Genomic DNA, 14,313 nt, shown 5'->3' on the forward strand with positions numbered 1-14,313 from the left:
TTTTTTAATAATTTTTATTTTGTTACATTAGTCACCATACAGTACATACCCAGTTTTTGATGCAATGTTCCATGATTCATTATTTGCGTATAACACCCAGTGCACCATGCAAGATGTGCCCTCCTTAATAACCATCACTGGCCTATCCCAATCCCCCACCCCTCTCCCCTCTGAAGCCCTCAGTTTGTTTCTCAGAGTCCACAGTCTCTCATGGTTCATTCCCCCTTCTGTTTACCCCCCTTCATTCTTCCCTTCCTTCTCCTACCGAACTTCCTATTTCCTATGTTCCATAAATGAGTGAAACCATATGATAATTGTCTTTCTCTGCTTGACTTATTTCACTTAGCATGATCTCCTCCATTATTTCTTTTTCTTGTCTGATTGCTGTGGCTAGGACTTCCGGTACTATGTTGAATAAAAGTGGTGAGAGTGGACATCCTTATCTTGTTCCTGACTTTATGGGAGAAGCTCCCAGTTTTTCACCATTGATAATGATTAAAATCTATTTTAAAGCCATGCTGTTCGATGCAATAGCCACTAACCACATATGGCTATGAGTATCTGGAAGTTGGCTAGTGTGATTGAAGGACAGAATTTTGTATTTTATTATATTAATTTATAGTTTGGTTTAAATAACCACATGTGGCTAGTGGCTACCATATTGGACAGCACAGAATAATGTAGGGATATTGACTTCAGTGATCTGTACAATCTGTCCTAGGTGGTCCATGTTATTCTTTTCAATAGATTTCATTCAAACTCATCTGAAATTCTGTTACTGTACCCTGACCTCTCCAGAAATGATAATCCAGGATTGTTTTAAACTCATGGGCCGGGCGCTGAGGCAGTAAAAGGGAAAGTGTTCAAAGCCAGGTCATTCTCAGTGTGACAGAAAAAAAAATTACCTTTAATCTAGTGGAGGTAATGTCTGTTGTGGGGATTTCATGAAATGAAACTCAAACTAAGACAATCATTTTCCAAAACATAAGGCACCAAAAATAAAAAGGCTCTTTAGAGTGTGGATAGAGGCACAAGTATAATAAAGGAAAGAGAGGCAGAAAGAAAGAGAGAAAGGGGGAGAGGGAAGCAGGGAGAGAGAGATGAAATTTATCTTGCCTAAAACCAGATTCCACATAATGGCAGTTAGATTAGCATATGCTGGCAAGATTATCTTTCTCTGCCTAAAAATACTCTAACCACCACCCCCAAGTCATAAAAATTAGAGAGAACTAAGCTGGACAGAGTATACTCCTTCCTGCTTCCCATCTCAGAGCAGCTACAAGATTTCCTGAGGATTCTGTTGCTGGAGCGAGGCATAAAAGCTTATTTATATGCATAACAACTTGCAAGTCTCCAGTTTCTAGCCTTCTTCCTTCCCTCTGCCTTCCCCTCCCCGACTTTTGCACCAGAGAAGCCAAATTTAGGCGTGCTTTACAGTTTGAGGACTAATCTGAAAGAGGAAGAAGAGTCTGTATACATTGGCTAACATATGTGCCCTGCCCTCTTTCTTCCTGAAAATCGCAGCAACCCATCTTTTCAAAGAAGCTTGTCTAAAGAACAGACGCCCCGTCAATGGAGTGTGCTTTCAGGACCCTTCAGGGTATTCAGATTCACTGTGCAGCTCACCAAGAAGGTTAGCTCTCCAAGGGACGAGTCGATTGGGTTTAATGAAGACTTGGAGCTTGCTTCTGAGGATAAATGCAAAATGACCCCAAACTGTCAATCTTGAAGGTAGAAGGTAAGATTTGATATTTCAATGCTATGACTAAAGCAGCCTGTAGTAAAATTCTGCTGTTGGCAGATTTTTGCAAATTCCCAGGAGTTTGGGGATAACTAATCCGCCTTGCCTGCTTTAAATTAAGCTGCTACTATAAATTCTTTCTGCTTTATTTATTGGCCAGATATCTGATAACTAATCAGTCTGTCAACAAGTATTGCTCAGTGCTTCTGCTAACAGCTCAATGTGGCAAAATAGAGAGGGGTTACTACCCAATCCTCCAGCACCTTTGCAATTAAGTTAGAAATAGAAGACACAGTTTAGAATCCTATTTTAAGGGCTCAACAGGGTTTCTCTAATCTGTAGTGGCAGTTTCTTTCATTATGGAAAGAAAATAGTGACTGACAAAAGTCAAACCAATACTGAAGAATGACCTGGTATATTTACAAAGTAGTTTCATATTCATTATCCCGCTTGAACCTCTCAACATCCTGCACTTTAGACAGGCTGAGTGTTACTGTCCCTGTTTTGCAAACAAGGAAACAGACTCAGAGGCATTAACAAATTTTCTAACGAACACCATACAACTAGAAATTTACAAGTTCCAACTAGCCACTGCAAATAGAAAGGTCTAACAACTATAAATGAATATAAGGAAGTTGCGTGATCTATTTAGTAACTTAGGCATATCTGACATAGAGCAGGTTTACACAGAGCCAACCCACTTCATACATTTCAATCAAAATCTTTGGCCAGGAGCATAATTCTATTTAGCAGCAAAGAAGCTGTTTTCAAGGATAAACAAATAAAAGAAAAAAAAACCCTTAAATTTAATGATTCTGCCTTTCAGGGCTCTGATTGTTTTGAAGGCTAGAAAGAGGCCATGACATCATAAATTTATCAGCTGATTATTCTAAAACAAAATGTAAGTAAAGCAGGACTTAGGACTGCAGTGTGTTTCAAATATATTAGTGAAATATGCTTCTAGACAAATTTAAGTTTACGGTATCTATTGCAATCATTCAAAGATATTTTCTATTGTTGTTTTATTATTAATTGCCCAGTTAGAACTAAAAGTGATCTCTGTTTACATAGCATATAAATGACCTCAGGTACCACATTTATATCTTTAATACCCCTTAATAAAAACTGCTCCCCAGGTCCCCATAATATTTAAATGACTGCACTAGCTAATCAGTCCCTGCAAATTACATAAATCACCCTGGGAGTCAGTGAACCCAAACAGAAGAGGTTAAAGAAAGTTTTCAGATTGAGTCCAGTCCAAATTCAGAATTTTGGTGTCTTCCTAGCCCAGAGTCATCAATTTCATTTTTTACTACTTTTTCTCTCTTATCATTAATCAAACTTTTGATGTGCTTAGGAAGTACTTATCTGGGGTAAAATCAAGATTCTTCTATGGTGCAGAAAATAATAAAGTTGCCTTTGCAGGATCACTGATAATAAGGGATTAAAGGGATGGCACTGATCCTTAAAAAACATATCTAATCTTGAGGATTTGATGCCGTGAAAGCTAACTATCATAATCTCTTAAATAACATAGCTCTGCATGGACCTCTACTTTGATCCATTTTGTTATTTCTTATGTTCTTGTTAAAATATCTCAAATCTGTTGTCATCCAGTTAAACAAGTGTCAGTTAAACTCAATATGTTGTGTGGCACAAAGGTAAGATATAGTTCCTGCCCTTGGGGAATTTACAATTTTGGTGGGTATACAAGACCTATAGGACATAAAAATATGAGCCAATAAACCAATGTTAGGTGGGGTTTGGGGGTTTTTTTGTTTGTTTTATTTTAAAGATTTTATTTATTTATTTGTCAGAGAGAGAGAGAGCACAAGCAGGGGGAGTGGCATGCAGAGGGAGAAATAGGCTCCCCACTGAGCAAGGAGCCTGATGCAGGGCTCCATCCCAGGACCCCGGGATCATGACTGAGCCTAAGGCAGACGCTTAACTGACAGACACACAGGCATCCCACAACGTTATGCTTTTAATGATAAAGGAGTTTATGGAAGTAAGAGAGCAGTGGGCTGGGCTGAATGGAGAAGGCTTCATAGAGGAGGTAAAATGAGATAGCCCTAAAAGAATATCTAGGATATGGGACCATGCTAAGCAAACTTTCTGTGCACAAAGTAAGTGGTCAATATATGTTGTTTGAATTCAATTCTAGTCACAGAAATATCAGAAATATATTGTATCAAGAATGAATTTGGCACCTGGGGTGATTTTGACACCTACAAGCTACACCAAAGAGCCTAATCTGGATAGGGTGAGGGGATTGAGTTGAGGAGTAACAGAAAATAAATTTGGATAGAAATGTAAGACCAGATTATCAGACATTGAATTCCAGGCACTTTTTAACAGGAGATCATATCAACAAACTTTGAATAAATGAGAATATGATGGAAAAGTGTTTTTAGTAGATGAATCTGGCAGAGTTTCATAGGCCTGACTACATTTGATAAAACTGGAGCTGGAAAAGCTCACTTAAAGAGTAGAAATTAATGCAGCTATAGGCTAGGTTGGTGGCAGTGGAAATGGAATGGAGAAAAACTCAAGGAGACATTTAAGAGGAATAATAGATGGAAGTTGGTGAGTGATTAGATATAGACAGCATAGAAAATTCAGAGCTATCCCTGAAATTTTGAACCTGTGGGATCTGGGCAGGGGTGCTACTACTATTCATAGAATTAGGTAACTTGGAGATGGAAGTGGGGAGTGTAAGACATGATGAGCTCTGTTTTTGACCTATTGAGTTTAAGGAGATGGCAAAATTTCCAAGAAATGATGTCTTATGATGTTGTAGACAATGGCCCTGAATATGAGTGATGAGTAAGTGGTAGAGGCCAAAGTTAAATCTGGGGAGTGCGACAGCCAAGGCCATAAGATTGGCTCATCTTAGAGAAAGCAAATCTGAGATGACCGAAGACTGAAACTTGTGCAGTTCATATAGTTTTGGTCAAGTGAAAGAAGAGAGTCCTGATAAATAAGAGCCATCGAAATAAAATTCTTCTCCTCCAAATATACCAAGAGTCTTCAGAGAAGGTATCAGGTTATTTATTCTTTTAAACTTCCTCTTCCCAACAATAACCAGCATAGTTCCTCATACATACCATGAGCACCCAATAAATATTAAGTCATTCTAATATAAATAAGCATGGAGATAGTTTGCTTCAAGTTATCTTTCAAATTGGACTCTGTCATAAACTCTGCAACATAATAGTGGCATCTTTAAACTACCTTGCTGCGTGGATTTCAATGGGAAGGAAACTGGGCCAGCATAACTGGGAGTTCATCCTGGATTTGCCTTTTAATCAGCTGTGTGTTCTCTAGCAAGTTATTGAATAGAGTATTTCTTGGTTTCCTCATGTATCCAATGTAATAACGAGCTTATAGAGATATTTTTCAGATCTGCTAAAATGATAAATATGAAAGCAACTTGAAAATACAAACCACCATCTAAAAGTATTTTGTTTAAATTCCATCCCAGGAGAATAAGACACATAACAAAATTGATTCCATGTGGAGGGAGTAGGGCCGGTTACTTTCTGCTTCCAATACTACACTTCTAAATAGTGACCTCATGCTAAGTGAGCATCGGCAATCTCATCCTACTTGTAAGATGTCAGTAGGAGCCAACTCTCTTGTTACCACTACTTCTACCATACCTGTGCAAACTTCAATGTGAAGGCCAATTTGCTGATTTGCATTGAGGAAATACAACTGCTAAGAAGTCTAATGTACTCATAGCAGGTGGTGGTGTATCCTCATCCTTACAGAAAAGGCAACAGAGCAAGCCATTTACCCTGATTTGATAAATCCAGACGTCTTTGGTCCATTAATTCATGTTACAAACCCGGTGCTAATTAGAATTACTTTTGCTTTCTACTGGTAACTCTTCGTAGGTTGGTAGAAAAGACCACTGTTTAAACAAGTTGTGCACTACAAAACTCATCTATCCTGCTTCCTCATTCTGTCCCATTCCACTCCCTCCCATCGTAATTCCTCTTTTCTTTATGTCCCACCAGTTTTTCTTCAGTATTTAGGAGAGAAAATATAAAGAAAAATCTTTAAATGTTAGTTAGAGAGGGGCCCTGGAAGAAATAGGGGGAAAGAGACAAAACAGAAAAGTGAACATAGACCCTTGAGCACTTAAACAGAGTTGATTTTCCTTTTGATGAATAAAATGTCATTACCACATTTGCAGTGTTTGTAGAATCAATACATCCCAGACATTTGAGTGTCTACTTAAATGTAGCTAATGGAAAAGGAAAAGGAGCTGAGAACTAGACTTAGAATCCCCTGGAACAGTCAGGCTTTCTTCTATTTTCTATCAATCCCTCTTTTAAAAAGGAAAGAAAAATCCAGTTTGGACTCACATTTTGAGATATCTAACTTACTGAGATTTCTCATCTATTTCAGATTAACAGTCTTTGTTTTTACATACAGTTGTCCTTGTGTTGTCATGGATTTAACATAAGTGGAATTAAGCTAACAGTAACAACACTCGGACATCTTTGATACCTCTATGTACTCATTGCAAAGTTCCTAGGAAGTTCAGGCCTCAGAAAATGTAAAAAGCTTCTTTTCATTTCAAATTGGTTACCTATTATGTTTAATCTGAATTTGGATTTTGATTTAAGACAAAGTCTTTCAATAAAAAGCAGCCTCCTAGAGAACAAAGATCCTGCTTCTAAAATCCAGGCATCTAAATTCCAAGAAGTTAGAAGCAGGCCTCAGAATCAGCCGTGAGCAATGGCCTCAGAACTTAGGGGGATTCCAAGTTGCTGGTAATTAAGCAGAGACTCAACAGGTATGCCTGTAAGAAAGTAGGCCCTCTAGTTAGTGCTTTACAAAAAGTTCAAAAGCATGTAAGCTGTCTGTAACATATTTCTACCACCCAGACTAGGGGTAGAACTATCTTCCCATTGTGCAGTCCCTCCAACCCCATGCATTCCTCAATACCTCTATTGCTATTTTGTAACTTGCATTTTCCTTCAGGTCTATTCTTATGCATCACTTTATTCTGATTATACAGGATAAACATTTGTGTTACAGTATTATGTAAAGGGACATACTATGTCATTAGCTCTGAATGCCACAGTCCAGGTTCTTTCTGGGCTTAACACTGTCCTTGGTTTGGAATCCAGCAGTCTGGCAACAGTGGCCCAATTTGATTGGTGCAATATTCTCCCCTTAAGGATAAATTAGCTATCTAAGAAAAAACATCTTAGAGGTGTCAACAATGCAGTATTGAATCCCCTGTAGTTTCTATTACCAGTGAGAATGTTGCTAAGCATTTTCATGGAAATGCCAAGTTAAAAAGCTACTTACTGTGACAGTAAGGCTATTGTGGTGACAGGCAAGTCTTTCTACTCCCCTCCCCAAAACTGTTTATCGCCATGGAAGAAAGCCTCTGGAATCATTAGTACAAGCCTGGTTGTTTATAGATTAAAACCCCATAAAGGATATGTAGCTTTGCTCCAATTAATGACCAATCACTCAATAAACATTTATTGCACATTTTCTATGTGCAAAACATTTTGATAGGCTAGGTTTTGGGATCACAGAACTTAAGAAAAAAAAAGCTGGACTTTTTTTCTCTCACCCTATAGAAGTTTACAATGTACCTAGGGAGACAAGATCCCTACACATTACAAGCTACAGTAGAATACTGACTGGTACAGGCAATAACCATAATACAAATCGAAAGAAGAGAGATATGAGTGTAGAATGGAGTGGTCAAAGTAGGTGTCAGGAAGTGGAACCTGAGCTGAGCCTAGTACGAGTAGGAAAGAGAGTCATGAAAATTTACATTTGTATAGTGCTTTACAGTTTATAAAACACATATATTTGCTGATTCTCCTATTTATTATGCATCCATTCAACAAACACTTGCTGTACCAGAAGATTAACAACACATTGTCCCAGTTTACTAACTTGATGGGGAGAATCTCTTCACAATGTGTATGTGTGTGTGTATGTGTGTGTGTGTATACATATACGTACATATGTGTGTGTGTGTGTATATATACATATTTACATATAGTCACCACGTTGTACATTTTAAATATCTTATGATTTTATTTCTCAATTATACCTCAATAAAGCTGGGGAAAAATTGTCTCTCACCTCCTTGAGCTTACCTTTATAGGATAAACAGCACAACTAACTTTTTCCATTTGACAATACTAGGATACATGGAGAATAGCAAAAAGGGCACTGGGGAATTGGCCAAAAAAAAGTAGGGCCCCGCTGAGCTGTACTTTCATGAAAATTAAGCTTCCTGCATCTTGCCACTGCTCAGCAGAAGTATCTGCCTCAGAAGACTGAGCCCCAAGTCCCAACCTCCCCCACTTCCTCTTTGGCTTTGGCCCCGCCCTCATCACCCCATCCTTGTTGGCAGTCCTCCAACGCATGCAGACCATCCGGTGCATGCTAGCATTTACTAGAAAGGTAAAGGAAGTCTTGGGGGAGGCATCAAGCTTAATACAATCATAAAACTACATCCAAATACTGATTTAATCTTTCAGTCTCTCCTGTTGGCTGAATTCAAAAAACACTCATCATCAGTTTCACCCAAACCTTATAGTCAGACACATCCTTGAATCTTTGGGTTCTCATCAGTCTCTGACCTAGACCATTTTTGAACTCTCCTTTAGCCCTAACAAACTATGTTTGCTTTTTTAAAATTTAAATTCAATTATCTAACATATAGTACATCATTAGTTTTTGATATAAGGTTTTGGTTTTTTTTTGTTTTAAGCTCTTTGCCTTCTGCCCCTTCCTAAATGTGTGGATTCATCTGCCCCATCCCCTTCACTTTCTTCTCCAGTGATTTGTAGTGTTCATCCACAGGTCATGGTCCCCTATACTCTTTTTGATTTTTCAGGTTTCTTTTTAAAAGACTTCACACTGCTAGTGAAGTCCATATTTCACTTCTACTTTACGTCATTATCTAGATTCCTGCATAACAGAGCCTGTGTTTCCACACCAAAAACTTACTTCTCCCTTCACCTCCCCAGACACACACTTTGGGGAATTAAGGCACTGTATTACTCAAAGGCACCCAATACCACACAGTTATTCTTCCAAAGTCGCTCAATTATGAGGGGAAGAGAGCAAAACTGAGTGAAGCAGACTCGCTGTCATTAATAAAGCCACTGTGTTAATGGATATGACAGACAAGTAATCAAAAAGAGTGATTACAGCACTGTAATAAATGAGATAATAGAACCACAAACTAGGGAACATTTGTAAAGAATAACAACTTCAACCTGAATCTTGAAGTATAAGTAGAAATTTACCAAGCTTACCTCTTCGACTATGTAAGGGTGAAAGAAGATACATAGTTTGAGTATCTTCAGGTAGACAAGGCATGACGAGATAAGGACCCTGACCTGTTGGTGGGAGAAGGCCAGGAGATACTGCAAAATAAGAATCAACAGAACTTTGGGTTCACACATGAGGAATGAGGTCAGGCAAGATCAAATATGACTACCTTGATCATATTTGCCAAAGTAACTGGAAGACGTTTAATGTCAATGAAAAAAAAAAACAGAGAAGTCAGTTGAAACAGTTGATTTGGGAGGGAACATGATATACTTGTCTTTAAGCATGTTAAAATTCAGGGAAAAGCATAAGATCCAAGAAGAGCAATCTTACAGGCAGTTAAGAGACTATGAAGAAGTTTTAACATATTGGGAGAAAAGGGAGTGACCAAGGGACTGGAAGATTTACTGAAATTTAAAAGTGGTGTAGTGGCAATAAGGGTGTTAGAGAACTGAAAGTCTCGGAGTCTGTGTTCAGAGTGTGGTACACTGGAGTTTAAGATTTCAGTTGTGTGATAATAAATGAGGCTCCAAGTGTGGCCATGGAATGAGTAGGCAAGGTGGAATGTGAATGGATGCTCTAGATACGGAAGTCAAGAAATTTGAAGTCAGTTTACTAAGTTGGTTGTTTACATGGAAGATGTATTGTACTTCCTCCCCCCTAATTCTTCTTTCCACTTCTAACCTTTCTACTAACCCTTTCCTCACTGTGTCCTCTAGAACCTCTTTTTTCATTGTAAGTTCCCCTCTATCCTAAATCTCTTCAAATAATTCTCCCACCATCTCATTGCCTTATGTGAAACTCGATCCTCCCCATCAAAAGAAAGCTACTTATTTTTCTACATCCTATCTACCGCGAGACCTAGAGAGACTGTTGGATGTCTCCTGGCTTCCTGGTACCACGTTAAACCATTACTCTTCTACCATAACACAAAAGCCATTCACCTATGCCACCCTTTAATCTTCCTTATTAATATCACCATCTATTGACCTCCTGGTTATTTTTCCCTAGCTCACTGAATAACTCTGCATTTGGCTTGTGGTCTCTCTCTCTACCCCCAAATCCTTCTATCATCTTTGTAACTTCATCTTCCTTATTGCCACTACACCACTTCTTAAATTTCAGTAAATCTTCTTCTTCATAGTTTCACTGTTAACCACTCTTTTAGTAGCATCATTCAACTTCCTTACCCTATTGTCCTTCCATAAATTTGCTCTATTACTCCAATCTTATATCAATATAAGCATTTATATATTTTTTTCTCTCTTAAACCCAGGCTGGGATAAATCACAGAATTGTGCAGACTGGGGTCATTAAAAACCCACAGTCTCTAATTTCTCCTGGGCCTTCAGTCTCTTCACAGTCATAGTTCTCTCCCATTTCCCAGAGCTACCATTCAAACCTTCTCCAACTTTCAGAAGACCTGAACCCAAGTGAAGCCCTCTTTTTCTCACCAGACGATATTATTTTTTTTTTTATTTTACCAAGAAAATTAAACCTCTCAGGATGACCAACCTTTGTCTTTTTTGCTCCACTTCCCCTTTCCTTTACAGGTCAGTATTTTTTCTCACTCTGCACCCTCTAATAGCTCCCTATTCCCTAGAAGATAAATTCGAATTCTCTAGAATAGTATGCAATATATTTAATGATCTAGTTTCTGCATTTCTTTCCAACCTGTTTTCTCACTTTTAAACCCCATAGTCCAATAACGTACAGATACATACACCCAAACATGCACACCTGCACACACCTTTATCTTATATTTCATCCCTATCACACTTATTTTTCCCTACACATGTCAGGCTATTTCTTATCTCCAAGCCTTTGCTAATTCTACTTTCTTCCCCTGCCTAAAATGCTCTCCCTACGTGCCATACTCTTCTATATTTTATGAAGCCTTTACTAACATACATGCACCATTTATATTCCCATTCTGTGTCCTTTATATACTTCTATTACTGCAGCTGTGATGGTGCAGTGAATTAATTTGTTAACACATCTGTGTCTCCCTCTAGTGGAGTGTAAACCTTTAATGGGCAGGACTTGTATTTTTTTTTTTTTAAGATTTTATTTATTTGTTTGACAGAGAGAGACAGCCAGCGAGAGAGGAACACAAGCAGGGGGAGTGGGAGAGAAAGAAGCAGGCTCCCAGCAGGGAAGCCTGATGCGGGGCTCGATCCCAGAATGCCAGGATCACGCCCTGAGCCGAAGGCAGACGCTTAACAACTGCACCACCCAGGTGCCCCTGTATCTTATTTTCTAAAGGTCTAGCACAGAATTGGCATATAGTAAGCAGTGAATACAACCCTTTTAATATGACTAACATATCACAGTAGTACAGAGGATCAGGAAATTTTTTTAAGGGAGAGATGATGTAAGAGATGGTCTTAAAAATGGTTAGAATTACATCTGATAGCAATGAGGAAAAAGAGCATATCAGAAGACAAAATAGCCTAAGCAACGGAAAAGAGACCAAATAAGGGATGAAGCTGGTCATAAGTTCACATTTATATGATATACATATAATAAACAATGGAGAGTGATGCTATAAGGTTAAGATAGACTATTATTGTGGTCTTAAATGGTGCATCAAGCTTAACTTAATAAGTCACTGGAGACCTTTGAAAGGGAAGTGATATGACTAGAACTGTGTTTTAAGATGCATAATCTGGCATAAGTGATAAGGACAGACTGAACAGAAGAGAAACAAGAAAATCAGAAAGAGAGTTGTAACTTCTAATACTCACTAAAAAGTAGTCCTATATTATAACCAAAGAGAGGACCAAGATGGATCAATCCTTGGCTTTTGTGCAGTTTTCTGCACAACAGCAGTTTGTTCAACTGTCTTGATTTGTACCAGTATATGAGTTTGTCTTATATCAGTGTTTAGTGATAGATCTTGTATTATCTGAAACTCAACAGTGCTGTGTATTGAAAATAGCAATGGACTGTGAGTCAGGCATCCTGACTTTGCCACTGATTCTGTGTGTTACTTTTGGCAATCATTTTATCTTTCTGGGTCATACAGGGACTGGGGTTGGATTAGATGCCTTCTAAATGCTATTCCACCTCTAACATTCTATAAAACTAAGTCATTCAATCACAAACAGAGATTTTAATGCCAATTCTGGAAGCTTCAGTCAATGGAGTACCTCTGTTTAGGGGCGCCTGGGTGGCACAGCGGTTAAGCGTCTGCCTTCAGCTCAGGGCGTGATCCCGGTGATCTGGGATCGAGCCCCACATCAGGCTCTTCTGCTATGGGCCTGCTTCTTCCTCTCCCACTCCCCCTGCTTGTGTTCCCTCTCTCGCTGGCTGTCTCTATCTCTGTCAAATAAATAAATAAAATCTTTAAAAAAAAATAAAAAATAAAAAAAATAAAAAATAAAAACTGTTTTCGGTATCATGACACGTACTTCCTTTTTTATTGACTTGATTACAGTGACCTGGCTTCACCTAACATTGTGTGAGAACGTAGCTATTGTCCCTTCTCATATGGCTCACCCTGTGATCATGTCTGGTCTCAAATCCTCATGAAAGCCCGAACACTAGGACACTGCTAAGTTACTTTTTGTCCTATCATTTCATATTGTAAAAAGTACCAGGTATCACTGGTAGAATTTTTCAAATAATTAAATACACCTTAGAAAAGCAAGCTTGATATTATGCTAACAGATTTACAGTAATAGAAGAGACTTTAAGAAGCAGTTTAGTACAGACTAGTGGGAAGAAATTTATATTTGCTCCTATAGGCAATCAGGAGATTCTGAGGGGCGCCTGGGTGGCTCAGTCGGTTAAGCATCTGCCTTCAGCTCAGGTCATGATCCTGGGGTTCTGGGATCAAGTCCCGAGTTGGGGTCCCTGTTTAGTGGGGAGCCTACTTCTCCTTCTCCCCCCTTCTCATGTCTCTCTCTCTCCCTCAAATAAATAAATAAAATCTTTTTTAAAAAGGAGATTCTGAGGAAGGAGAATGTACGACCAAGATGATGTTAGTGAGAGCTACTTCCTCATTGCTCATTTATGAACAAATTAAAGCTTGCTTTCCACACATATACCTAGTCCATTCATCCATCCTTCTTTACTTCCTACCTTCCTTCCTTCCCTTCTTTCTTTTTAGCCCGAATTTCAATAAAACAGTACATTTCCTGACTCATATTTAAGAAACTACACAAACTTAGGGGCAAGAGCTAAGATGGTGGAGGAGCAGGAGGACACTAGTCTTGCCTCATCCCTTGAACACAACTGGATAAATATCAAATCATTCTGAACACCCAAGAAATCAATCTGAGGACTGACAAAGAAAACTGCAAAACTAGAGGGAGAGAAGAGGCCACATTGTGGAAGGTAGGAGGTGCAGAGACGTGATTTGGGGAAGAAATGGATCACAGGTGCTGTAGAGGGGAAGGAGCCCTGGTCACAGAGAGAGGGGGAGAGAGAGAGAAAGAGAGGGGGGTGGATCGCACAAGGAAAACAATTCCCTAAAGCCATTAACTGGGAATACAACAGGGGCTGAATTTCGTGAGTTTTTACAACCAGTAAGGTTCAAGGACTAGAGTTTTAGAGGTCCATAACACAGCTCATGTGGAGCCCCAAGGGCACAGCACTGCTCCTGTGGAGAAGGAGGGCAGATAGACCATAGCAGATGACATGATCTGAGAATCCCCTGGAACACACTGAAAGAGACAGTTCCCCCTTCTTGCAGTGCATCTGGGAGAGGTGGCATTGCCTCTCTGGGGACAAGAGAGCCAGCAGGAGACACTATCCTCCTCTGCCTCTTAGCATAGGTGCAGAGACACCTACTGAGGGCAGTTAACCTGGACACTGGCTCTTCACTGTGCTTTATTCCAAATTCCGGGCCCCTGCACTTTGGTGTCACTGCCCTTCTGGGACAAATGTGCATCACTCCCAGCATGGTGACACCCTCCCCCAGTGGACCAGTGTGGGTCCCCGTGATGTTAAGTCCCTAAAGCTTGGAGTTTTAAAACTCAGCCTGCCCACCTGGGATAAAACACATGTGCAGGCAGACAGCCCAGACACAGACAGGGTGAAGGCATGGATCTGAGGGATGCCTGGGATACATGAGGGAAGAAGACTGTACACTCATCTGGGAGAGCTTCCCAGACGTTGGCAAGTGTGAACACCCCTCTCCAGAATGAGGGAGGGGCTCATGCCATTTCTCTCCTCTGCCCCTCAGCATAAACTAACTTCAGTACACAGCATAGTGCCAACAGTAGTGGCCAAAACCACTT

General features: G+C 39.5%; 1 protein-coding gene across 1 annotated transcript in view; it reads left to right on the forward strand.

Annotated features, from left to right (window-relative positions):
• Positions 1–1,324: 1,324 nt before the first annotated feature.
• The window catches only part of CYSLTR1 (cysteinyl leukotriene receptor 1), a 38,493-nt gene continuing 25,504 nt past the window's right edge, over positions 1,325–14,313 (forward strand). The window contains exon 1 of the mRNA XM_008704956.2: positions 1,325–1,738. The gene's annotated coding sequence lies outside the window, so the exon portion shown is untranslated. The remainder of the gene's footprint in view (positions 1,739–14,313) is intronic.

This window comes from Ursus maritimus (assembly GCF_017311325.1).
Source record: "Ursus maritimus isolate PB19 chromosome X unlocalized genomic scaffold, ASM1731132v1 scaffold_X1, whole genome shotgun sequence".
NCBI lineage: Eukaryota > Metazoa > Chordata > Mammalia > Carnivora > Ursidae > Ursus > Ursus maritimus.